Consider the following 26,138-nt stretch of genomic DNA (forward strand, 5'->3'; position numbering starts at 1 on the left):
GTATATAATATCGCCAGGAAAAGGTTGTGGCGATATTATATGGGTGACCATATATGTGGATAGGGGCAGCCAAAAAAAAAAAAGGGTTTGGGGGTTGCAGGGGTGTCCCCCGCATGTTCCATGCAATAATGTCCCCACAAAAAATTGCCATTTTTCGGCGATATTTTTGCATGGCGATATTTTTGTGTGGACATTATTACATGGAACCCCTCAAGCATAGTGTAGACCCAGGTACTGCAAGAACTAACTTACAGATGGAACCAGTTAATAATTCAAAGTCAAACGGTGCCACCATCCACGCGTTCGGTGATTGACGAACATGACCATAGAGCTCTGCGTAGGGTGTACAGCGTAGTGGGACGGCACCGTTCTCAAATGTAGGGTAGGTTCAGTTACTCTGGATTTATTAAAAATGCAGTAACAGAGTTTGATGTCTCTTCTACCCTCTCTTGCATCAATGCCTGCCTCATCTTCAATGATGTTATAAGGCATTATGCAAAATAGAACAGTCTGACGCCTCTTTCTAGGACTGTGCATAAAAGTAACCCAGACTCAACTTTGAGGATTCTAAAAGACCAGGCCTGGGCACACTAACCAACTATTCATTGCTTATTAGCAGTGCATGACCAAAGGCCATGAACTGCAGCAACTTCCCAGCCCATGATCTTCAGTCTCAGTCAGCTTACATTATAAAGAAAAAGGTATAGGTGACAACTTCATCATCATCACCATCCGGAACAAATCCTTGGTCTCATGAAGTAAAGGACTGAAGGAGCCGCACCGGAATCAGTTGTACAGGCAACAGGAGCACCTGAGACGAAGATGAGGGTGCACGTATAGGAACAAATAGGAGAAGTGAGGAAAGCAATGAGGGAAGCAGAACCCGAGCTGGATCCCAAGTTGGCATCAGTCGAGATGAAAGGACCGAATAGAGCTGGGAAGGTGGAGGAATCTCTGACGTGTGTCCAGGCCCTGAAGAATGGAGGTCAAATGTGCTAGCAACAAGTAGCTTTGACATTAGGTAGCATAGGCACTCAATAATGTGATGTCAGCAATGGAGGATTGGAGAGGCCCAGACTACATCTGCACCGATCAAGCAGAAAATAAAGCAGGCCGAAAGAAAGGGGTGACACCAGTGTGGTGGGGACAGGCGGTCAAGAGAGCCCAAAAATCACTGTACTAGTGATGGAGGCAGGCCTCCAAGTCAAAAAGGAAAAATAACAAAAATGGCACAGCCAGTGATTGAGGGGCCTCAATAAAAGTTTGGGAGCAAGGGCTATGGAAAAGGGGTAAAATGTCCACATATAGACTTGTGCAAGAGGATCAGTTGGAATCCTATGACACTTGCATGTGGGGATGTTTGTTTGTATTCCCCATTGTATGAAACAGGTTTTTATATCAACTCTGACATGAAATGAACTACAAACTATTCTGATGAGCCCATAAACCTCATCTGTCTGCTCACCTTATAATCTGTCTTCCTTAATTAGCCCTGCTCTGCAGTCTCCATCCCTTTTCTATCCTTCCCATCTCACTCGTGTCTATCCCCGCTCATAATGATCAGGCACTCTGGAGTGATAATCAGATTGCATGGGCATGTTACAAATGACAATAAATAAATGTGTCTAAAGTTCTTCTTAGCCATTTGTACATGTTTTCACATTGCTGCTAGATTTAAAAAACTATTTTAGAGCATTTTGAGGAATTTTTAAATATTGTTCATTTAAATTGAGTCTTAGCTCTCCTTGGGCTTAGATTACTTAGCACACTTTGTATATTTTGACTTGCTGCTAAATTAACTTTTTTGGGAACACTTATTTTTGAAATTATCCTTACCTTAAGTGCCAAGGACGAGTATACTTGTCCTTTTTGCATAGACTTGCATTATAGCCTGGCTACCCAGGGGCATTGTCGTTCTCGTGGGTATACATTGATGGCGTCAGGGCTATTTAAGGACTCAGGTGACACATTTAGCCTTCTTAGTCATTTTTACATGTTTACATTGAGTCTTAGCTCTCTTTGGGCTCAGATTACTTAGCACACTTTGTATAGTTTGCCCTCCTGCTAAATTAGGATTTGTAAGGTTTTTGGGAACACTTATTTTTGAAATCATCCTTACCTTAAGTGCCAAGGATGAGGATGCTCGTCCTTTTTGCATAGACTTGCATAATAGCCTGGCTACCTGAAAGATAAAAAATATCAAGACTTACTACCACATAATAGAAATACGCCAGTCACAAGGTCAAAGTAGTTACAATTGTATTTATTAGCAAGTGGCCACTTGGTTCTCAACACCCCACAATGTGTGCAAGCAGACACTGTGAGATGAGGGACTACTGAACATTCCAAAAATACACATATTTATACAAATTCTTCACAGCCTTGGACACATCGTCTAGCCCCTCGTCACATAACACATAATACATAACCTAGGGTTCATGACCTAACTACATAACTAATTCATATTTAAACATCATTGCATAGTTTGCTGTTTTCCATGAAACAAGTCACATGTTTTGCAAATACAACACATAAGGTAACATTCCTTATTTTACTCGCTTATATTTGTCTAACATTTGTTTTTTGAGCTTAAAATCAGTTAGTTCCAAGGAGAGAAAACAAGGATTTCTGCAGAAGAGCACGATCAGCTATTCATTATTCTACTTTACTGTTTGAACAGAGAAGGCACTGTTGGGATAGATGGCATCTAAATTACTGATTAGTACAGCTTTTGTTTAGCTTCAAGGTTCTTCAGTGCAGGATAAACAATTCACCTTAGCAACTTCAACATTCTTATCTAAGTTAACATTATAAAGCAGCACAAAGTTCATCTTGCTATGTTGAAGCCGACAACACAAGTTCTGAACATGGGACAGAAAATAGGAGGTGATCAAATGGTGCACAACTCTAAATGGTGGCGTAGTCAGCCTGTTTCAGGTTAATTCAATGCGATATTGCAGTGCAATGCGAATGTGCTTAGGCCAATATTTACTATCAGGCGGTATTATAGAAAATACATTTTCACAAACCCTCCTTTTGGCCTAAGCCAAGAGCATTATTCAAACATTAGCATCATCCATGGACCACGTATCATCATCAGAACATCCTGAATTGTCATTTTCAAAAACATTGATTGCCATGAATTCCTTTATGGTGACATCCTGTATTACCAGGGCATTAGTAACATTTTCCTGCAGATGTGTATTAGTTTCTAGTTTACCAGTGGCTTGTGCACAGCTTCCCCTATCATGGAACACATGGCAGGAAGATACTGTATGCAACATCAACAGAACAGTACATTGGCAAGAATCACCATTAGAACTGCAAATATTTTACTGCCCCAAGTTCGTAACAGGTCCCAGAAACATGTGCCAACCCAACAGTCTGTCTTATTAAAAAATGGCGTTCATAATCATCAAGAGGGTGTTGTTATGATAACCCCCTCTATATCGAAGGTCCCAAGGACCAAGAGTATGCGAATGCACCTATGGTGGAGACATGGTAGATAAACTTGCATTCGGCAATAGAGTATCAAGTGGAAGTATACTTTCCAAATACCAAAATACGAGTGTCAATGTAATTACAATACAAGCTGTTATTGTGATCAGTATCCATTTGGACCTAGGGGACCATGACCTTTGATGACAGGCCTGTTAATGATTAGTACAAGCGGCCCCAGACATGGGCATAGTTTCTCAGTGTCCGTCAAGAAGCCTCACTGTTAGGCTTTTTCTTTCAGTTCATCTGTTGGTGCACTTCACTACATGGCCAATCTTGCTTGAAGGTAACTTTGCCAGTCCCTGCCTCTTATCTTATGCAGAAGAGGAATGAAGAGGGACTGGCTCAACATTGGTTTCTTGTGGGTTTCTTCTGGGTGCAAAATGCTAGCCACACTTTCCTATTCTATTACATTAATGTTGAAAGTTGTACCTTGAAACTCCAGGTACGGTATGGTCAGAAAACAGTGCGTTGTCGCTCTCTGAGAAGGATGAAGAAGCAACGTTGGTGGATGGTGAAGAAGGAAATGAAGAAGAAGCTGTGGGGTCTCCCGGCCCCATTGGCTCAGGAAGCAATTTTGTAGCACACTAAATCTCTGTGGTGTTGATCAGAGCTGGCTCACTTGGAGCATTGGGATCATCAATTTTCATCTAATCCCCTTTATCATACGGCAAAGGAAGAGGAACTCTTTTCACATGCGTTGTGTGAATCCAGTGTCGCTTGCCATTCACTTGTACAGGTGTTTGCGTAGCCAAAAGGATCTGGTAGGGCCCCTTCCAGTGAGGTGCAAGACAGGAGCCTCTCTCAATAATTCATCAAGACCCACTCGCCGGGTCAGAGTCGGTGACCTGGACCCTCATATTTTACGGAGAGGGCTGCTCCTACCTGTTGGTGAATCAAACGCAAGTTTTGAGTCAACTGATCACAATATTCAGACAAAAGCAGATATTCATTGTCCCTCAATCGTTATGGTCTCGGTGCATTCCATACATTGACTGGTCTCCCCATGACAATCTCATAGGAGCAGAGCCTCGTTTTTATGACTGTGCGGTTGTCCGCATTGATAGCAAGGCTATTGGTAAAGCCTCAGACCTTTTCTGATTGCTGTGTGCACATACTTTAGGAAGTTTATTTTTCAAAATAACGACCCTTTGGTGTTGGTGTTCCCTTTCCGATGTTATGGCATAAGCATATCATACAACTCTGAAACAAGCATTCAGCAGCTTTCTGGATATTCGCATTATGCCAGACAGGATCTAACTGTTGAGAAATCTTTTTAGCACATATGTCTGTTGGGCCATGAGCCATGGTGACTATAGCAGTAAAATAGCTGTTGGGCAGCATCCATCTCTGTTTCTCATTGTCTGCCCAACAACCCTCATCATCTAGACCCACTGGACCCTCAGCCCACTGTTTGATTTCTTCTGGCGTAGCTTCAGCCTGAAGCTCTTTTACACTGCTAATCCCTTCCTCCATCATGCAAGTATCAGCAACCCATCTTGCTGAATCGAGCACACACATTTTCGAGTGCAGATCAATAGCAGTCTGTTTGGCTATTCTGTCAGCAAAAGCGTTTCCTTTTCCTACATCGTCCGTCACTTTCTGGTGTGTGGCGCACTTCATTATTGCTAGTTGTGTAGGAAGCGCAAGAGCTGATAGCAATTGGACTATCAGAGTGCCATGTTGAATTTTGGTCCCATGTGATGTCAAGAATCCCCTTTCAGCCCATAATTTTCCAAATTATGAACCACCACAAACTCATACTGGCTACCTTTAAATATGTTTACACTAATCCCTTCAGACATTTCACAAGCTCTAGTTAATGCAATAATCTATGCAGCTTGCGCAGAATTGTGCAGAATTTGTTTTCTCTCTACAACAGTGTCTAGCGTGGTTATTGCATACGCAGCGGTGGATGTATCATCCGGCAGCTTAAAACAGGAGCCATCACAAAATAGTTCCCCTTGTGGACTCTTTTAGGGTGTATCAGTCAAAACAATTATACCCTTAGTTTCTGGTTCTGTAACATAAAGGCAATCATGTGACATCTTGTCACTGCCGTCTGTTTCTTGTGGCAAAGTCAATAGTTCAGCCAGATTCAATGAACAACATCTCTTAATTTGGATATGCGGAGCAAATAGAATCAGCTCGTACCTTGTTAGTCGAGCTGATTGAGATGTTGAGTCTGCATTCTGTTTAATAGAACGTCTATGGAGTTGGGTACCATCACGGCTAAAGAGTGACCTAAAACCATACCCTCACTTTGTTTTACAAATGCAGCAGCAGCAGCTAGAGATCTCAAACACCTTGTCAAAGTGCATACAACAGGGTCTAATGTGGAGGAAAAAAAGCCACACAGCCTATTCTTACCAATAGGTTCCTGTGTCAAAACAGCCAAACCTCACCCGTCACAATCATGCACATACACACACATTTTTTTCGTAATTTGGATGGCCCAAAACTGGTGCTGAACACAACGCAGCCTTAAACAAATCAAAAGCTGTTGTTATGCCCACGTAGGTTTTGGAATCCACTCTCTACAACATGAAGCCATGCCAATTAAAGCTCTGACATCCTTCTGTGTATTTGGAACAGACATATCAGAGATGCTTTATATCCACTCAGGTGTCAGTCTTCTTCCCTCCTTCAACAGGAGATAGCCCAGATAGGCGACCTCCTGTTGACAATACTGATATTTCTTCAATGAAGCCTTATCCCCATGCTCTGCTAAATGAATGAGAAGTAACACAGTGCCCTCCTTGCAAGCATCTTCAGAATCAGCAGCTAGAAGTAGATTGTCTACGTATTGCAGCTACTTGCACATGGAAGGTAACTCAAGCATATCAAGCTGCTCTTTCAATGCTCTGCTGTACATACTCGGACTCTCAGTGTATCTTTGTGGATCACGAGTGAACATGAACGAGTGGTGAACGCGAACAAATATCTGCTGTAAATATGCACAGGAATACTAAAGAAAGCGTTTTTCAAAACCACGATACTAAAATATGTAGCCGTGGCTGGAATCATTGTCAGAATAGTGGTGACATCAGGCACAATCGGGAACTGTGGAGCAACCACCTTATAAATTGCGCACACATCAATAATGAAATGGAAAGGAATCATTTTATCCCCTTTCTTGTAAACTGGAAAAATCGGGCTATTACTGTCATGATCTCTGCTTCCAAAAGGTCAGGGTTTTCCCAACTCCCTTGGAAGCAGATCCATAACCCAGGTTCCGAGTGCCAACCAGTCCCAATTGGGACCTTTTGGACCCAGTCCTGGCGCCAGTGGCACCAGGCTCATAAATATGCCCAGTCCCAGAGCTGGAAGCGCCGGGCTCATAATGCTTGGGTGGACTTACCTGCAGCAGACCATGCTGTTTACTTGCCTGCCAGTTGAGCCTCTGATCCTCTTCTGTTTGGAACTACTTTTCCTGTTGGGTGGGGCAGGAGCCACTCCCTAGATTCAGAACACTGGAACTCTTCTGGAAAGCAGGAACTCTTTTCTTACCTAGGCGTGACTGTGGAAGGAGACACCTAAGCACTACAGGAGGCTATTTAAACCACACCCGATGGATGAATCTTGCTTTGCGTTATTCTGCATCCTCTGCAGCAGAACGCTCATCGTGTCTTCTGCATCTGATCCTGGGCCTAAGGAAAAAGGCTTACCATCCTGAATCCAGTCTTCAGCAACACCTATAAAGACAAGAAAGAACAGGTTAGCATTACGGTCTTCAGTGACAGCTCTTCACTTACCTGGTCCATCGGCTGTCACCAACGCCTTGCGCTGCATTCCGGCATCTGAAAGACAAAGGCTTACCAACTCTTCGCACGCTCCGGAGGCCTTCGGCGCTGCATCCCGCATCTGAAAGACAAAACAAGGTGCGTTTAAAGACATTGGGGAACTTTAATACTCACGTGCCATTACTCCTTTCCACATCTAACCCAGTGGGTATTCCAGCACCCTGCAGCCGCTCCGAACTTGTACCTGCAAAATAAAAAGACAGTTAGAGCGCATCGTGAAGCAGACAACAAGCGCTTACTTACGTGCTTCCAGGCGCTTCTATTCATCACACGGCTCCATCTTCAATTCACTTCAGCCCGTCATCCACCATCGCCGGAACCCTGCAAAACAAGAAACATCATTACTAAAGACTTTAAAGACATTAGAATTACTCGAAACTTACCGTTCGTGCAGTAAACGACGGACAGCAGTCCTCTGAAGTCAAGAGGCCTGCTCCCCTTATCCAGTGAAGAAACTGGTTACAGCACCCTGCCCCGAGGCAGATGGAGAGCACGGCGTTCACTTACCTAAGGTGAGAGCATTAACCTTTGGGGTTCTACAGGAGAACAGAAAGGGAAGAAGAGAGAGACATTCAATAACCCAGTTCCTTAATCCCATATTTTCTATCTGCAGACATCTTACCCTTCGAGTCAGACATACAGTGCACAGAGGTCCAGCCCAAAGAGCCAGCCGTGTGTTACACATCACCTTTGAAGATACGGTATACGCCCAGTCAAGACCGGCGCCTCTACGGGAATCAGGTGAGCGTTACAATTACACATGCTCCCTGCAATTTCTTCAATCACACCTCGGTGTATGAAATCTGAAACAATACTTTTCAAGGCCTGTTCACCTTCGACTGAAATCTTATACTACGGGATACGCAGTAATTTAACACCTGGTTTTAAAAAATGTTAACTGGCTCAACCTGTAAAATTCCAACATCGTTGTCGTTAACTGCCCATGAACATGAGGGATCCATATTCAATTCAGGTGGTAAAGGCATAGACAAAAATTGTGAAACAGAAGTTAGTTGGGGGGAAATCGCCAAGTACACCTCATCTAGAGAACAATGAATTACAGCTTTCAATTTCTTCAATAAATTCAATCCCAACAAATGGTCGCCCCAGTTTGTCATCAACAGAAATGCACAAGAATCAGTGAATAGTCCCAGTGAAATTGGTACCGACCGAGAGACTGTACTAACCACTTGTGTACCAGAGAACCTTACAGAAATGTTGCTCTGCCCTCAGAGTGGAATATCTGGAACCTCTGGATGATCAATAGAACACTTCTGTGCTCCTGTATCTCTCAAGAAGAGATGCTCCCTATTACCCACCTTCATTTCAATGTAGGGCCCTTTCTGATCAACGGGAATCGGTGTCGGTTTCAGACCCTGCTTCTGGCTGTCCTATCGGAACAGTAGATCGTCAGACAAAAAATCTTAAGAAAAATAGGAATTTGAAGGATTATCAAAAGTATTCCCACTATTAACATTCTGTTGCTGATTATCTTGTGGTGGTACCTGTTGGATCTGTGCAAACTGATTTCTTCCAGGATCCCTATCCCAGGACGGCCTCTGGATTGTCTACCCATGGCACCATACGTGCTATTCGATCTCTGCTGAAAGAACAGGCATTGTGCTCGCCAATGACCCTCTTGCCTACAGTAAGAACATTGGTTTACACGCACAGGACCCAGTTGTGCGCCACCCTGTGGCATAAATTGGCCTCTAGACTGTGTATTCCCACTTCTCGCTCCTCTTGCTATTTGCTGTAATAACACTCTAGTCTTCAAATCGCCCTTCTTATTTTTCATCTGCTCTTTCTCCGTATTAACCCTGTTTTCATAATATTGAGCCATATGTGACACTTCAGATTGTGATTTCACTTCCCATGCACTCTCAGACATCATAATCTGTGATTGCATTTCAGGCAACAATTCATGCAAAACTTGTCAACAAACAAGCTCTTTCCTGGCTCTGTACTTAAATCTTGATCACTAAAATCCAAAAATACCTGATCAAAGCTGTTAAAATACTCTGTTGCACCCTCTGACTTCCCTTGCATGCAAGCTGTAAGCTTATCCCAAATAATTCTCTTTTTAGGTACCAGAGTTTTAAATGTAGTCACTATTCTATCTGGCAACATCAGTATCACCTGTGGCGTTTTCTCGCCGGCTTTCCTTTCCCCATCTGCTTGTGGTAAGGCATCCTATGTATCACCCATCACTGCCTGATCATCTACAGTTCTAATTTGCTTCCATAGGTCATTAGGAAGGATCACGGGAAACAAAAAATCTGTTTCGCTCAATGTAATAACAGACAAACGCAAGACCGATTCTATTGCTATGTAAAATCCTGCTAGATTCTTCTTGATGTCCAGAACTGATTGCTTAATTGTATTCACTTCCTGTCTAGAAAACGGGACATGGACAAACTGTGAGATATAATGTGCTGCAATAGTGGTGGCAGGTGAACCTGCTCCGGATTCAGCAGGAATTGCTACTTTTGGAACAAATGTCGGAGGAACCTCTCTCATTGGCAATTGTAAAGAAGGCATTTCTTCACTCATTGGTTTCAATGGAGGAAGAAATCGCTTCTGCACATATGAAGCCTGCTGTCCATTTTCATCCATCTCATCTGTCTGTAAACGATGTAGCTCCCTTTTAAACTCAAATACCTTCGCTACATGCTCATATACTTTCACTGCAGTGTCCCTTGAGCGGGCAAGGACATTCAAATCCTACAACCCCTGTGGGACATTCATGTCTGTCAAATCACTCCATACATCAATGTTCAGGAATACCTCCTTGGTCAAAAATTGCAACCAAAGCAGCTGATTCATCACCCTCTTCTATGTACTTCTCAGCCCACGTATACAATTCTTTCTTTTTGTCTTTAGTTATTGTGCTACGAGTCACTATTCTTGAATCAGCTCCCGCCCCTTCAACCACTACAGGTGAAGCAGAACCACCTGGCAAAGAGAGTTCATACAAATCTTGTTCAGTAGATGGTGGAGGAAATAATGCTACCGGTACAGCCGGAACTATGGGAATGACAACTGTTGGCACGGGTGCAGGTGCAGGAAGAAGAACAACAACGGGAGGGAGAGGAACAAGAACGGGAGGAGGCACATAAGAGGTGGTGCAGTTGAATCAGTTCTGCGCTCATTCAATAATTTATTAATTAACTCGTCTGATGCATGCAAATCCTGAGAGGGATACATCTTTTGCATGTCTAGTTGGAAAGCCCTAGCCATACCTCTAATGGATTCTGACTGGTTCTGCAGATCATGCAACAATGCTTTCTCAGCATTCGTCATGTGTCTACGCACATGCTTTTCTCTACTTTTGAGTCGTTACATAGCTTCCTTCCTCCGATCCCTAACAACATCAAATGCTGCAGGCCTAGCCTTTTTCCTCAACAATACAGATTCCAAATGCTCTTAGCGGGCAATTTCAAAACTACCATAATCTGGTCACTGAAGCTCAGGAACATGTCTGGTCTGCCTGTGCCAAATAGCATTAAATATGATAGCTCCCAGGCCGTATTTACAATACATTTGATAAGCAGGCGACGCTTCGGGTGGTGCCGGTTGGCCATGTTTCAAAGAATGTCTTTCCCTGTGGAAAAATACTGCAAAGCAGGATGACAATTTCCCAGGCATAGTTAAATCACAATCTTACCTGGCGACGTTTGTTTGATCAAACACAACAATTACAACCAAACAAATATCAGGACTTTTATGAATTGGGCACGACTCACCTGATTTCAACCAACAAAGGTCCAAACGGACATCAATGGTCGTGGCTGGTGTTTTCGTCTATCAAGCCTCGACATCAGGACCCTCGTCATTATGCCCTCTAAGCGCTGCCCACCGTCCAGGGATCAGGCATGCATTACTGCGGAGGAATCGCGTCTCACTTTACAGGGTGCCCGGTCACTCTCCGATCCTGGTCCGGTGGCCTCGTCTTTGTCCAAGCGATGTGGCATCAATCCTGAGGGTCCCTATTCAGGCGCCATCTGAAAGATAAAAAATATCAAGGCTTACTACCACATAATAGAAATACTCCAGTCACAAGGTAAAAGTTACAATTGTATTTATTATCAAGTGGCCACTTGGTTCTCAACACCCCACAATGTGTGCAAGCCATCAGACAATTCACATGTTTTGCAAATACAAGACACAAGGTAACATTCCCCATTTTACTCGCTTATATTTGTCTACCATTTGTTCTTTGAGCTTAAAGTCAGTTAGTTCCAATGTAAGAAAACAAGGATTTCTGCTGAAGAGCACTTTAAGATATTCATTATTCTACTTTACTGTTTGAACAGAGAAGGCACTGTTGTGTTAGATGGCATCTAAATTACTGATTAGTACAGCTTTTGTTTAGCTTCAAGGTTTTTCAGTACAGGATAAACAATCCACCTTAGCAGCTTCACTATTCTTAATTAAGTTACCATCATAAAGCATCACAAAGTTCATCTTGCTCTGTTGAAGCCGAAAACACAAGTTCTGAACATGTAACATAAAGCAGGAGGTGATCAAAATGGTGGTCAGCTCAAAATGGCGGCATAGTCAGCCTGTTTCAGGTTCATTCAATGCGATATTACAGTGCAATGCAAATGTGCTAAGGCCAATATTTACAATCAGGCGGTATTATAGAGATTACATTTTCACCTACCCTGCGGGCATTGCAGTTCTTGTGGGCATTAATAGATGCGGTCAGAGCTTTTTAAGGGCTCAGGGGAAATCTTAGCCATTTCTACATGTTCTCTCATAGCTTCTAGATTTAAAAAAAAACTATTTTAGAGCATTTTTAAGAATTTTTAAAAATTGTTCATTTAAATTGAGTCTTAGCTCTCTTTGGGCTCCGATTACTTAGCACACTTTGTATACATTGACCTGCCACTAAATTAGGATTTGCAATGTTTTTGCGAACACTTATTTTTTAAATCATCCTTAATAGAAACTACATTACCCAGGAGCATTGTAGTTCTCGTGGGCATTAATTGATAGGGTCATGTCTATTTAAGTGCTCAGGTGACTCGTTTAGCCTTCTTAGCCATTTGAACACGTTCTCTCATTGCTGCTGGATTAAACAAACTATTTTAGAGCGTTTTTAGGAATTTTCAAAAATGTTCGTTTAAATTGAGTCTTAGCTGTCTTTGGGTTCAGATTACTTAGCACACTTTGTATATTTTTCCCTGCCACTAAATACGGATTTGTAACATTTTTGGGAACACTTATGTTTGAAATCATCCTTAAGAGAAACTACATTACCCAGGAGCATTGCAGTTCTTGTGGGCATTAATTGACGGGGTCAGGTGTGTCAGCGCCGGCGCATTAGCACCGGTTTGGGCTGGTTAATGTATGGATAGTTACGGACAGTGTATTTTCTGTCTTCGTTACTGGCTCCTGTGTACTCCAATATCAGGATTTTCTTTTTTGGGCTGCTCTGTTTTTACTGCCATGTCCTTGCATTGCAACTTATTGTCTGTTCCAAAGGAACGGATGGGTAAGCCTTGCCGTGCTGTCAGAAAATGTTATGCTGGATCAAGCCATCCCTAAATTACTGGCACCAAAATTTACACCCAAATTAAATTAATCCAATCCGTTAGTTTCACCCTGTCTGAATAATGCAGATCCAGGTGAGGTAACTTTTCTGCCTTTGCAGGTTGGATGTAAGACCAACATAGCTGCTGTCAATATAATGAAAAATCTCTTATCGCATGAAAACTCATTTCTTTAAAGTGTTCATTACTTAACACACGTTCACTCGTCTGTCATACAGCGGAACTGGCGGACTCCATGATTGAACTTAACTTAGATTTTGTGGCCATAACTGAAACATGGCTTCATAAGGCCTCTCTCCCTGCAGCCCAATTGGCCACTGCTGAAGGTTATGGAATTTTGCATATTCTTCTCCCCCTAACAGGGAACTATGAACAAGACCTCAAAACCCTCCAGAAGGCATATGCATGCATCCAGGCCTGGATGGCAGCCAATGGCCTCTGTCTAAATGGGGAAGAAACAGAAATTCTACTGGTAGGCCCAAACGAATCCCTAAAAAAACTAGACATCAAATACAATTCCTTCAGTATTGAGAACACTGTTATCACAGCCTCTACTGCAGTGAAATCCCTTGGTGTATATCTGGACTCCACCTTATCAATGGACAGGCAAGTCAGCGCCATCTCATCTTCAGCTGCACTTACAACAAAAATCATAAGCGCAGTCAAACCTCACCTGTCGTCAAATAACTGTCTTAACATCGCTAGAGCCACAATTGGCGCAAAACTTGATTACTGTAACATCCTACTCCAAGGCACTTCCGCAAATAACATTAACAGATTGCAAATTGTACAAAACAGCGCCCTGAGAGCCGCCCTCAGCATCCCCATGAGAGAGCACATCTCCCACTGGCTCCCTATCAAAGAACACATAACATTCAAGGCCCTCACGATCACACACAAATGCCTCGCCCAGACCGCTCCAGCCTACCTAGCAGAAAGAATACATCAGGCTCCGGCCTACACATCAAAACGTGACAAATACTCTCACTTTCTCTCAGTGCCAGCATTCAACAGAGCCAAAGCGGTGGCAACAGCTTGGAAGTACTAGCCCCAAAAGCCTGGAACGCGCTTCCACTTAGTTTAAGAAAAGAAGAATCCCTCACAGTTTTCAGAAAGGTGCTAAAAACAAAGCTATTTAACTAGACCACCTCCAAAATGTACAGTCTTCTACACTGTTCCTCTGTAACCATGGAACACCAACTGTCATTAACCTGTATCACTGCCTGTGTATTATCGGTGCATTTTTGTATCACTGCTAATGTAATATCTGCCATCTTGTATTAAGTGAATATTCTGTAACAGCACCACGATGCCCCAGGGCTGCTGGGTGCTTTATAAATCCAAATAAATAAATAGAGAAACTAGTACAGTCTACAAATCTCCCCCAAATCTTATAGAAAACATTAATTTTCCTTTCCCACCGGTAGATTGTCCTTTCCATGTCTGCAAGTTTACACATTTCTTCAATCCAATCGATTATTGAAGGAGAGATCCCAGATTTCCACCCACAGAGAATCATTTTCTTACCAATTGCAGCACCTCTAAGAAGCCATTTCTTCTGTGAGTTTATTAAGGCCTCCACCAACTCATTCCCTCCCAGAATCATTGTCTTAATATCGAAGTCAATTTTATCATTCAGCATTTCCTCACATATTGTGAAAATATCTACCCAAACATCATGCACTCTCAAACAACTTCACAACATGTGCTCCAAAGTACCAACTTGTTGTACACAGACCCAAAATTCATCAGAATCAGAAAGACCTCGTTTATACTAACATTCAGGACTCCAGTAAACCATGTTCAGAATTTTAATTTGCCTAGATCTTTCACCTAAATTAAGCGAACAAAGATTGACATTTTTGCACATTCCCTGCCAGGCTCCAGCAGTATTATCATAGCCCAACCTCTGACCCCAATCCTCCCGTAAGTTGATATTCTCCTTGTACCCTGCCACAATCGATCTATAAATTTTACTAGCCCGACCACCTTCTTTCTTTTTGTTATTGGAGGCAGAGAAATCCAAACTCTGGCTCTCTGCCCGACTGATTGTTGCCACTGCTTTTTTCAATCTCCTATAATCCACAGCCGAGAATCCTGAAATATCCCATTTAGTTTTAACTTCGGTGGCCATAAGCTATTTCCTATATTTTTCAAGATCTCCAATCCACCGCACGCCCAACCCAGGAACCACTCTGGCTAAAATAGTGGTTTTCAATTATCCCTAATCCCAGCATTAAGCCAAATAGGGGCTCTAGGTGCTTCTAAGGCATCAGTACCCAATGAACCAAGCAAATCTCTCCAAGCACTTCGCAAGAATTCAGTAGTTGGATTTCTCTTGCATCCTGCTTTTGTTGTTGTAGATAAGGCTGCTTTGGGGTTAAGGGTCCTGCAAATCCTGCCTCTGCAATCATCCAGTAATCAGGATTCTTGTTAATAAAGGGCACAAGGAATTGTGCTGAAAAATGCCAGATGATATGCCTGGAAATTAGGAAGCCCAAGTCCACCCTTCTCCAATGGAAATTGAAGTTTCCATAGTTTAAGCCTTGGTGGTATGCAATCCCAGATAAAGTTCTGAATCATTCTATCCAAATCTTTCCAGTAGTGTGGGCTCATTTTCAAAGGCATTGATCTTCCCCGATAAAGGCAAATTTAGTATCGCCCGTCTTTCCAAGTCCATTTTGAAATCTCGTTCATGCTTTCATCCACCATATCCTTCATCAAAGGTTTTAACCAAATGCCCAAGTAACGTAGCCTTTTCTCACACCACCTAAATCCCAGAGCCGAAATCAATAATTTACTGCATGAGTAAGTTAATGGCATAACCTCAGATTTTGCCCTATTAATTTTATACCCAATGCATCACAGAACCTAGACAAAAGTTCCATCAAAATAGGCAGTGACTCTTCCAGATCCCATAGGACCAATAGCAGATCGTTAGCGTAGAACCACATTTTCTGCTCCACCCCACAACAACTTACTCTGCTTAACCTACATTCGGATCTGATAGCAATGGCTAAATGTTCCACTGCAAGTACAAACAAGAGCGGTCAAAGAGGGCAACCTTGTCTAGTGCCTCTCTCCAGCTTGAAAGATTCTGATTGTAAATCATTGCTTTTAACATCTGCCCTTGGATTGGAATATAGCAGAGTAATCCAAGAAATGTAACAGTCACTCAGGCCCATTTTGCGCAGTACAGAGTTTAGGTTGGCCCAGTTTACATGGTCAAAAGTCTTTTCGGTATTTAGGGATAAAACAGCAACATCATATTTCCGATTCCAGGGCCTGAGAAATCGTTTGGAATAACTTGCGAATATTAGTCGAGGTTCTTCGGTTTCAAATGAACCCAGACTGATTTTCATGGATTAATTTCGTGAGCAGACTTTCAAGCATCATTGCAAGAACCTTGACCAGCACTTTATTATCAGTATTAATTAGACTAATAGGGTGGTAACTTGATGGTAGGTTTTTATTGTTCCCTTTCTTTAGAAACACCAAAATCATAGCATGATTTGTCATGTCAGGCAGAACACCATCCCTTCGTGACGACTCATTCATATCTTTCAATAGTTGGGGGCAGAATCTGGGAGCATTTTATAAAATTCAACGGGGAGACCATCCAGTCCCAGAGATTTTCTGGTGTTTAATTTACTAATCGCTCTCTTTATATCCTCGATCAATAGCTCCTTTTCAAGAGACATCTGATCTGTATCCGTGATCTTAAGGATATCCACAGTCTTAAAGAAACGATCTCCTACTCCGGATATTACGATACAAGCTCATGTAATAGTTTTTAAAAATGTTGTTAATCTCTTTGGGATTAAACGTAATCAAACCGTTTGGATCTTTAATCGATGTAATTTAATACATGTCATTGAATTAAATAGGCCAATGATAAACTCGACTCGAAACGACCCAGCCTTCTTCAGGGCAGTTGATTCTGTCACCCAGGGGAATTCTTCTTCACTGGAGCAAAACAGCCCACACTCTGTTACATTAATATTAAAGGACTACCTTAGTTCAGTGAGAGATACCCTGCCTCTAATGCAAACATGTATTTGTTACCTTGCATCCACTTAGTGAGCGTGGGACATGCCAATTCACATCATATGCCCAACATCACATTTCCATTCCACGCTGGTGATGGCCAAGCCCCTGCCAAAAACAAAAAATCATTTTAACTATATGTATCAATGGTGCCATATAAACCAGCTGCCTTGAAATACCAACATCCTCAATGGATTGATTTGCTGATCCATTCTGTGTAATGCACGGGTGCCACAAAGTAACTAATATGTGCCAATGCTAATCATCAGTGAAGCTCCATCAATGGAAAAACTTGTTGCTGCCTTCTACAGGATCAGAATGTTCAATTGTGTATCTGTCCACTAAAACAACAACAAACACAACAACAAAGAGGAGGGTGCTCCATCAGTAAACTACCCTTTACCCAAATTCACCTCAACAAACGTGCAATTCCAGGTTGGACCAGAAGGCTTAAACAAGTTTCCTATCTGGACATGCTCGCTTACTGTTGCTGATCACCGTAGAGCACCTGCTTGTGATGACCGAACACCGGCGCTCCTCGCTGTTGCAGTGCAGTCTCTAAATCCATCTACTCGAGAAAGGAAAGAAACACGTCTCTGTTAATATCCTGTGTCTCTGAATTAGCAGCATCAATAGACTCTTACTGAAAGAATTCTGCTTGCGGGCACAGGTATACGCTTACCAGTGTTAGCGTTTCATGTTAGATGTATGTGTGTGCTGCCGCGCTGTACCGGTCAGCGTATTAGGTGTCGGAACTGGCTTTAAGCAGCTAGCCCACATAGTAGAAAGTGACTTTGCATGTAGAGCGTGCTGCGCTACACCTCCCAGCCATCTTGAAATTGCTGTTGTGGGGACCCACCGTTAAAGGGCGCCCCCATTGGAATGGAGTCATTCCCATGGCATTGGTAGTGAAAATACCTCTGGGTGGCATATGTATAAAATAAAATAAGTCCTTTGCACAATTCTTATGAATGCCAAAAATGCAAGAAAATGCAATTCGTATTTTATTTATTTCAAGTGTTACAGTTAATTAACACTTTTCACATCGTTAAGTCCATTACATGAAGTTTACCAAAAGGAAGACAAACTAAATACATTTGTCAACAATCTAAAACAATCTAAAACATTAAGGATCCAGCTCTTTGATAAGAAATGTGTGTTTTGAATTTCAATCTCCTTCAATTCGATTTTTCCTTTAACAAACAGCCATATCCTATCTAATGCAAGCTGAGTTGACTTAGAGTCCGAGTTCAGGTCGCTTAGCCAGAATTCATGTTCCTTTATCGAGTCCAGATCATTAACCAGCGGGGCCAAGTGTCTCATATTGGTGGATTCCATCATGGGGCATGCAGTCAACACATGCCTCCCTGTTTCGAAGCTGGACTTGATCTTGCATAGTCTACAGAATCTGTCTTCCTCTGTAATTTTCAAAATAACCCCCAGGTTGGTCAGCACCATCAGCCGCTTCAAGCGCAGCAAAAGAATAAACCTCAGCAACTCCTTGGATGGGCATAGAGAAAGATAGGCTTGAGGCTTCTTATACTTGTATGTCTTTTGAGACACAAAAGCATCATATTTTAATTTAGAACGGTGCATAAAATTGTCCACCCAATCTCACCAATACCATTTTTCTTACTAAGCTGTTCTTCAGGACCTGGAAGTTTCCATCCCAATTGGCTAACCAATCAAGTTCTTCCAATTGTCTCGTGGTTTGAACCAAAAAAAGCCTCATCCTTCTTTGACTCCATGTGCCTTCCTGTGGAGTGAATCAGCATGTTTGTATCAACTTGTTTGCCCTTATGTACACCAGTGCTCCTTTCTGCTTCAGGAGGCTTTCCAATGAAATTGACCCCAACTCTAGGCCTATAGTTTCTATTGGTTCACACTGGGGTAAATTTACTTTCGATCATCGCAATCAGCCAATTAGAATTTCTCTTTGTCAGGGCCTCAAGCCTGTATAGTACCATAGGTGTAAAACACTGACAATACAGCCTCCTTGAACTTAACACTGTGAAGCCTCCTGTTCAAGCTACATAATGAGAGATTAATGCCATTAGTTGTCTTTCCTTTCTTGTGCAGTCTTTGATACACTCATGGTATCCCTGTTTCAGCTCGATAAGGATACCCAAATATCGATATTGCTCAGCATAGTGAATCCAGTGGCCTTTTATATGAGCTCCTCTCCTGACCCCTTTTTTTCCCAAAGAAGATCACCTGTGTCTTATTTTTATGAATAGTCAGCTAATTGTCTTTAGCAAATACCCATAGATCTTTAGCCATCCTTTTCTAGCCCCTGAAGGTGTGGTCCAAGATGACCAAGTTATCAGCATATGCTAGTGTAGAACAGCATTGAACGTCCACCCTCGCAAGACAAATTCCTACCCTATTCAGGGCTAGAGGCAGATCAGCCAAGTAGAGGTTGAACATTAGGGGCGTCAAACCACATCCCTGCTTAATTCCCCAACCGCTGGCAATCGGGGCAGTTAAGGTCCCCTCACTATCCAATCTTACTCAGACTGGGTTGCTTTCGTGAAGCAGCCTTACTAAATAAAGAATGTAATCTGGGCAACCAGAGATCTGCAATTTTTGCAACAAACATTCTCTGTTAACCGAGTCAAAGACCATTTTAAAATCAACATACAGTGCATATAGCCCCAGACTGTCTTTTTGTCAGGTTCTCTCAACAAACATATCCATTATCCACAGGTTATCCCCACTGCATAACCTTGTTTGAATCCTGTCTGGAACCGATTCAATATTCCCCTCTCTGCTGCCCATGTTTGTATCTTTTGTAACAGAGATGAGGCAAATAGTTTGCCTGTCACATTCAGCATATAGAGGGTTCTATAGTTACCTAGGCCCATGACATCACCCTTCTTGTGCACCGGGATCATGATTGCTGCCTGCCATGTCTTGGGGATCACTCCCTCTTTTATAACCTTTTCATACAATATGCCCAATATATTTGCCCAGGCATCATACTCTTGTTTTAAAACTACATTTGCTAGACCATTTGGACCAGGGGTTCTAGATGACTTAAGCCTCCTGATCTTGTATTCAAAATCCTCGGGCTGGATCAGAAAAAGGGATTTCTCGTATAGTGGATGAGCCTTATGATCTTTCCCTCTTGTTTGGCTAATGAAGTCGTCAAGTAATTTGTCCATTGTATTTCACCAATCGGGTAAGTAACTCGCCTATTTTTTTAACTTTTTGCCTCGCCTAGCGCTTTACAATTATTTCGCCCATTTCTCTCTTTCAAGACCTTGACCAGATGTTGCCAATCCCCAAATTTGGAAGTATTTTTTCACCAATAGATATAGTTTTGAAACCTATTTTCATTCTCTTAATCATGGCTACTTTACCACCAATAGACAGGTTCCCCTTACTAATCTTCTGCACTTCACACCTCATTGCCTGTTTCTTATCTCTAATCATCCTATCATAGTTTGTCCTAACTTGATATTCACAAGCTACTTGTGTTGATTTGTGAAATACGAACCTCTATGTGAAGTTTGAGAACCATTCCTCGATTTCGCTCCCACTCTTTGTTTCCAGTTCTATCTTCAGCCCCGGTCGACTCCCCAGGATAAGTTCTAGAGTCCGGTCCAAATTCTTTGCCGACCAAGTCAACTTTTTGCCAGCATGATTCACCTCTATACCGCCCACCATGACCTGCTTCTTCTCTTGCTCTACCGGTTTATATGTCAGTGTGACTGAGGCGTGATCACTGTCGCTATTCTCATTTATCGCCACACTGATAACATTTTGAAATAAAGAGGTTGTGACAAAAGAAATTGTAAAGAAGTGACCTTCAGCCTTCTTAGGTAGACTTGTAAGGTGTATTACCAGCTTCTTGAGTACCATTAAAAGCAGTTACATAATTCACAAGTAAGTTACATTAATAGGACAAGACACCGGCTCCATCACCCAATTATGGAGGCTCCCTAACTGCTTGGCCTGGAACCCTCACCCATACATTCTGAAATTTAGGCATCAACACTCCACGTGACATCACATCATTCCTTCTTGCCTAAGCAAGCAATACACAACACATCTCCCCCTTTACATTTACACAGCACACACAATGAAACACTTCAAAACACACACACACAACCCATTCACACTGACTCGGATCACCAGGGTGTGCACCACAACCTGTGCACTTCCACTCTTCCACTCACAAAACACCCTATGCGCTGGCCAGGCACATCAAAGCCATCAACCAATATCATTGGAACATCTCTGAACCCTGATGAAAATGGAAGGAGTCATAATTACACATACAGTACAGCTAAAGGCAGCTGTCTATGTGCAAAGAGACAAAATAGACGTGGTGCGAAAACTACTAAAAACAAAGCACTTGTTTGACCCTGCATGACTACAACCACAGTCACGCCCACACCATAGCTGGGGGCACTACCACCCAGCACACATACATTGTTTAACCCTGCGTGACTTCAACCACAGTCACGCCCTGACTCTGACTAGGGGCGCTACCACTAACGTTAACCGTGCGTGATTCATACCACAGTAACACCCCCACTCTAACTGTTGGCACTACCACCCATAACAAGCATGCGTTGTTTGACCCTGCGTGACTTCAACCACAGTTACGCCCACAATCCAACTAGGGCACTACTGCCCAGAACCAACGCACATTCGTATGACACTGAGTGACTTAAAACCACAGTCACCCCAAGACACCCAAGACTGCCTTAACCTAACTACTGATATAAGGCATGACATAAACATGCCTCACATACTGACCTAGCAATTTACATACCATCAGCGTAGCCAAACTCATTCATATAAACTGCTAACCTGGCATGTTACAAACAAACCATCACAATAACCTGGTGTCACACATATCATTAGATCAACCAAACCGCACATTTGGCATGACACGACATAAGCTTTACATACTGACCTGGGACTCTTCTCTTCCCCTCAGCGCGACCAAACATCCAAACTTTGTATCGAGCTTGCTACGTGCACACATCGATACTACTAGCCAATTCAGCAACACCCTAATCTCACATTTTTCACATTTCGTGCAAAACCATTAATAATGTAGAAACATTTACTGTGTTTCCTAAAACAAACATTGCTTTACCCGCTTGTTCAGTACCATTACAAGTGGTTAGATAGTTCACAAGTAAGTTACATTAATAGGAAAAGACACCGGATCCATCACCCAGGCAGGGAGGCTTCCTAACTGCCTGGCCTAGAACCCTCACCCATATATTCTGACATTCAGGCATCAACACTCCACGTGACATCACAGCATTCCTGCTTGCCTAAGCAAGCACTACACAACAGAAATAGTCAAGGGTAGCACTCTTTCTGCCCTTCTTCCAAGTGGGCCTTCCCTGTTTATCACCCTCCACACAACCATTAGTCATCCTCAAGTCACATTCCATTATGAATCTCACCTAGTTAATGCCCTCCTCAGTGGGCCCGTATTTCCCTTTTTATACACTTTGTTTCACTTTTACAGGCACAAATGCAATTAAAATCACTACATAGAATAATCAACTCATTATGTCCTCCGTTTGACCAATCCACAAGCAGTTCAAACAGTTCATATTGGATCTCTACACTCCTCTCGTGGGTTATACACATTCACCACCAATGTTGTGCCCCCAGGAGTGGGGTTTATACCCTCAACTTCAATAGCCAACACAAACTCAGATCCAGAGCCTCTTACGATCCTTCTCTCATTCAGCAATTGGCTAACCCCCACTGCAAGGCCGCCAAATGGTCTACCCTCCTCCCCTTTCTTTGTCAAGGTTTGGTAGATTTAAAAGCCGTCCACCAGGAGATTTACACTCAAGTTTCCTGTAAGTTCAAAATCAAACTATCCATCAACATTTCCCATATTACCCCAGAGCCCAATATATGATTAAAGCCCAGGACATAATGGATACAGTTCAACTTTCATCAACAGGCACAGAGGCCAACGATTTCACCAACCTTTTCAGCATTTTTTGTGCGCCAGTCAATATAATTGCGTCTGACTGCCCCGTACTAGATAACTTTAATTGCCTTCTTTATCATTTCTACCAATTCTGGGCAAGACATAGTCCTCTTTCTCTGCGTCAACATCAAGTTCAATAGCATAGTTTCAAAATTGAGCACTGTGTGACTGCAACAAAGATACAGTCGCCAGATTTCTACAATGGACTCTAGACACGTTAGGTTTTTTACATGTCAATGGCTGAACAAAATCAAAATCTTCTGATAAAAGCACCCTAAAATGAGGGATTTGGTGCAGAGCTTTCAAAAATATCACACGGTTGGCTCATTTATGCCACTGCTTTTGGTTTAAACGTTTAATACTGATGACATTAGAATTAATGTCAGTAGGGGAGAGACACTTGTAGACGTAATCCTAGAGGAACTTGGCTGTTTCAGGTGGACTTCCACCATTTTTCTCTGCTCGGGAGTCGAAGTCAGATTGGCATTAGCCAAACCCTGCTTACCCAGGACAACGGCATGAGGGGAAGAAACCGCCAGACTCCTAGGCAAGTCACTGTTCGATTCCTGGGTGTCCTTGTTGATAACCCAGCTAGTCAGCGTGCCTGCTTGTTTAGATAGATGTCTACGTCGCTTGCCTCTTGATTCCTTGTCTTCTCAAACCTATTGGCACTGGCATGCTTTTCTCATTATTCATTTTGCTAGTTTTATCTTGCTGTTTACTACTTTTAATACGGGCCGCTTTGCGCCTCTCCTTCTGTGACACCGATGGCTTCAAATCTTCCTTGATTAACAGATTTATTTTAGCAGTTTCCTGGGTTACCACATTTATTTCAGCAATTTCTACACTCGTCCTCATGCTGGGATCAGGCTGCACCTCCGTTGTCACTTCTCTACCAGCCCTATTTGAATCATGGCAACCCCACTCGCTGCCTGAGCCTGCTTGATACTCGATTGGCCCCCTGCTCCAGCTAACTTCTCAAAAATGATCCCGCTTAATTTCAGCAGGACCCTTAAGGCAAACTGTGTCATCACCAGACTGAAAGACTGAAGACCAGCGTTCAAAACCATACTTTCCTTAATTTCTGCAGATGCGTGTGATCCTCCCAGCTGAATTAAAAGGTTTGGCGATGCCGACAGCCATTCATTGACAGAGGGCAGAATCCCCTGCTCCCAGACACAACCGTTTATTTGCTTACCAGACATGTCAGGGTCTGTGTTTACAAAACAAACTGGTACCGCCCAATTTGTGCTCTGTTTTAGTGAGTAGCATAATTCAAGCAGCAAATTATTGTCCACGTCCTCACCCGCCGAGGCTTTTGCATGCACTGTTGCTCTCATGGCCATTGACACTTCAGGGTTCATCCCTTCCTTGCTTACAGGGGCAGCCTGGTCCTTAGACTCCCCCCTGATTTTGCTCAACCTGGAAAAACTTTGTTAACGGCAATTGTACTCACAATGTCTGGACAGATGAGGGCTTCCAACACCGGCCAGAAGCCCGGCTGAAAGACTGCCATTTAACAGTCCACCTGCCAGGACACGCATGCTGGACACGCACAACTTCCTCCTTAGTCTTCCGTAGTGGAGGCAGGCAAGCACAGATCCAGACCAAAGCAAATGCTGCAAAACATACAGAGCACGAGTATTAGCACCGGCAGACTGCAAGACTGCCACTGAACAGTCCACTTAACAGGACGCGCATGCTGGGCATGCACAACTTCCTCCTTAGTCTTCCTCAGTGCAGGCAGACAAGCAAAGATCCAGACCAAAGCAAACACTGCAAATATTGCAGAGCGTGTGCATTAGCAATCAGTATTGTAATGAATGCTGCAGATCACTTCCCTAGACTTGGTTGGTCAATTACCCAGACTGTGAACAGAAAATGTACGTCTACCTCTCGTTTATAAAAGCAAAAGAGCCAATGAAGTACCTCATTGAGGCCAATTTCATGCATGTTAAGGTGTTAAATCCACACTTGCTCTAATTTATGCAATCTATTTGCCAGTGTGAAATTGAAACAATCTGGTTTCAATTGATCAATGACCATCCACATCATGCCATCTTCGCAATGATTTAGTAGGGTATAATGCTGCAGTAGAGGAGCTCCTGGTGTATGATTGCGAATACAGGACTAGTGTTCATTAATTCTGGTCGATACCTTGCGGGTTGTCATGCCAATATATAACAAAGCACAGGGGCATTTGATGGCATATATAACATTGGCTGAATTGCAATTGGTGAATTGTTGCCAATTCCAATTGAAGGAATTAGGTGTGAACAAGGTGCTTTAAGTGGTGTAGGCACAGACACTGCAACATCCACATGGGTGGTGTCCAACAATTAGTGTGCGTTCATGAGCTCATGCTGCCTCAAGTGAATTTTGTAGTGTTGAAACTTGTCTTGCTGAATCTGGAATTAATCAAAGTATCCAGACGATGTTTACCCGTTTTGAGAGCATACAGAGTGGCCTTAGAAGTGCGCCCCCTCCTCAACCCAAGATTCCAGTGTTTTTAAATATGTTTCATGATCTGAGTCGCATGTTTAGAAAAAGTGGTGACACAGATCACCTTTTGTTGATCCTCAGATTTTTCTTTAGGAATTAGCAGTGCCTTTCTGTGAGTATAGTGTGCCCGCTTGGCCGCACGTTTAACCATCTTCCATGGGTACCCTCTTGCTAACAATTTATTTGCGCTTGGCTTTTGAAATCTTCCAACCTGGTGCAGTTGCGTCTACTACGCAAAAATTGGCCATATGCTAAGTTGTCTTTCAAGGCCCTGGGGTGCTGACTGGTGTACAATTACAATGTGTTGTGGTCTTTATTTCTAGGTGACACTCCTGGTGACATATGCATAGGTCCAAGAATGGCAGCTTGTCTTTGTCAAATTGGCAAGTGAATTTGAGATTCATATTGCATTGGTTAAGCCATTCCCTGAATTGTCCAAACCTTTCCACGGTACCCGTCCATATGAAGAAAACAATGTCTGTGTAACGTTTCAAGTGAGTCAATCGCACACTGAAAGAATTCTTGGTGTAAATTAATCGCTCTTCAAAGACTGACACATTAATGTTTGCCAGACTGGGTGTGAATGACGCACCCATAGCCATCGCTTGTTGCTGAAGTGACACTTTTCCATCCCACCATCCCATTGAAGGTGAAGAAATGATTACACAATGCAATTTGCAACAGTTCCATAAGAAAAATTAGTGTGAACCTTGTGTGGAGTTGTTAGATTATTTAATTTGTTTTCAATGATGT

At 42.7% G+C, this 26,138-nt stretch overlaps 1 long non-coding RNA gene across 1 annotated transcript in view; it reads right to left on the bottom strand.

The window, feature by feature from the left end:
- The window catches only part of LOC138525859 (uncharacterized), a 151,541-nt gene that overhangs the window by 47,776 nt on the left and 77,627 nt on the right, over positions 1-26,138 (bottom strand). Inside the window, exons 2-5 of the long non-coding RNA XR_011283455.1 lie at positions 17,320-17,474; positions 16,925-17,014; positions 11,048-11,305; positions 2,120-2,182 (exon numbers count right to left, since the gene is read on the bottom strand). This is a non-coding gene — a long non-coding RNA (uncharacterized lncRNA). The remainder of the gene's footprint in view (positions 1-2,119; positions 2,183-11,047; positions 11,306-16,924; positions 17,015-17,319; positions 17,475-26,138) is intronic.

The sequence above is a fragment of the Ambystoma mexicanum genome, chromosome 7p (assembly GCF_040938575.1).
Source record: "Ambystoma mexicanum isolate Mex_15411 chromosome 7p, UKY_AmexF1_1, whole genome shotgun sequence".
Lineage (NCBI taxonomy): Eukaryota > Metazoa > Chordata > Amphibia > Caudata > Ambystomatidae > Ambystoma > Ambystoma mexicanum.